At 56.5% G+C, this 1959-nt stretch overlaps 1 pseudogene; it reads right to left on the bottom strand.

The window, feature by feature from the left end:
• Positions 1-453: 453 nt before the first annotated feature.
• LOC112475666 lies at positions 454-572 on the bottom strand (annotated as a pseudogene).
• Between the last annotated feature and the right edge of the window lie 1387 nt (positions 573-1959).

Raw genomic sequence — 1959 nt, 5'->3', positions numbered from 1 at the left:
TGCATGCACGCACACGCACGCACACGCACACACACGCACACACCCTCGATCTGAATCTAAATGCACCTCCTTGAGAATGACGATCGAATATGTCTGGACCTTCCCCAATCCTGGTCCCAGGCTGATCACCGCTGAATCCTGCAGGAAGTGGTTTATAGCAGGGCAGAGTCGGGCAACAGAGTTCAGCTCAGAGTGACTTCCGGAGTCCTGGCGAAAACTGGACGGTTCCCCACGGCAGAGCGTCGCACTCCACCGTCCTGTGGAGCTGGCGGGACCCAGGACAGGGCCCTGCTGTGACAGACTTTTGCAGAATGGAACCAAGAGCCTTTTGGGAATTCTTATTTATTTATTTATTTATTTATTTTAATTTTTTAGGCAAGGCGACCCTTGGTTGACCTCACAGATTGCAAGGACCTTGTCAGCTTACAATCTCTTATTATTTTTTATTTTTTACACCTACAGAACCTGGTCTTCCTAGGTGGCCTCCCATCCAAGTACTAACCAGGCCTGACCCCACTTAGCTTCCGAGATGAGACGGGATCGGGCGTGTTCAGGGTGGCGTGGCCGTAGACCACCTCTGCGAATTCTTGACCAGCACAAAAGAGGGAATTGGTGATTTTTCTTCAGACCGCTTCTCTCCTCCACCCCACTTCCACGCAGCAGGTGTGCGATGGCGGCCACCGCTGACTCTTCAGCAGACACTTACCGACCACTTACTGAGTGTCTTGCTGTGCCACGGCGGGACTGAGGGTACAAGGGTTGTCTCAAGGGGCTCGTGGATTGAGGAGCCTGAGAAGTTAATAGATATTTATCATGGGTGAGAACAAAACCTCTCTGGCAGGCATGTCGTAAGAGCCGTGAAGGACACAGACTGGGGGACAAGCCCCCTCCCTCGGAGCAAGAGGGTCAGAGAAGACCCCATTGGTGCAGGCGATGGCTCGGGGGTGGACGTTAAAGGCGGAGCACGAGTTATTCATGCCAGGCCTGGGCTGCACGTGCGAGGCCTGGGGGAAGCGCAGCGGTCAGAGGAATGTGGGACCGAGAGCGCGAGGCGGTCCCCACAATGGGCAGGAGAAGACGGAGGGTCGCGGATGACACCAATAAGGGAGGCAAGGCCTGGCCGCCTGTGAAGGACCTGCCGAGGGGCTCGGAGGATTTCCCCGAAACAATAAGACTTTAAGCAGCGGAACGCTACGGCCCAATTTGCATTTTAGAAACCACATGCCACCGAGGACACTGGGAAGAGACTGGAAGTCGGGGGCGAGAGCTGGCGGATGAGGACAAAGCCGAGACGCCTGCCGAAAACGCCTGGTTCTTACTCAAAACATAGAACGCGCTCCACGACTCGGCCCAACGCCTGAGCCTAACGCAGGTCGATCCCTTTAGGTGTCTGCTAACCAGCGTTCACCTGCTTTCAAATTTAAGGGTTTGGCGGGGAGGTGTCGGGCTTAGCAGGCCCTGCTAACTGAATGTGTGGGGGAGGTAATGGAGAAGTCAGGAATCACCCCCAGATTTCAGACGGTGGCCGGATGGCGATGCGGGTCACCGAGGAGGGACTGGGGCAGGAGGAGACCTTTTGAATTCGGGGTCCTGGCCTCTGGGAGGTTCAGATATCCAGTGGGCAGTGTGTAGATCCGTCTGGAACTCGGGAGAGGACCGAAAGCCGGCGGTAGGGTTGGGATGCGTCGGCTCCCCTGGGACTCGTCAAAGGGACGATGAGGACAGTTAGAAGCCAGCAAACCCAACACTGGAGGAGGGACAGGCCACCGAAACCGAGACGGAGCCTCGGAGATGAGGGGCAGGGTCTCGAGGGAGACGGAGGTAAGTGGTGTCAGATGCAGGAGAGAAGTCGAGGAGGACGGGGAACTAGCCTGTTGCACGCGGCCACAGAGATGACCGCAAGGAAGTGAGTTCAAGTGGCGGCTGTGGGTGGGTGACATTTACCCTCCCCGTTCACGG

Source organism: Pteropus alecto, unplaced genomic scaffold, assembly GCF_000325575.1.
Source record: "Pteropus alecto unplaced genomic scaffold, ASM32557v1 scaffold11, whole genome shotgun sequence".
NCBI classification, from domain to species: domain Eukaryota; kingdom Metazoa; phylum Chordata; class Mammalia; order Chiroptera; family Pteropodidae; genus Pteropus; species Pteropus alecto.
The sequence above is the reverse complement of the archived record's forward strand: the minus strand, read 5'-3'. Positions and strand labels throughout refer to the sequence as shown.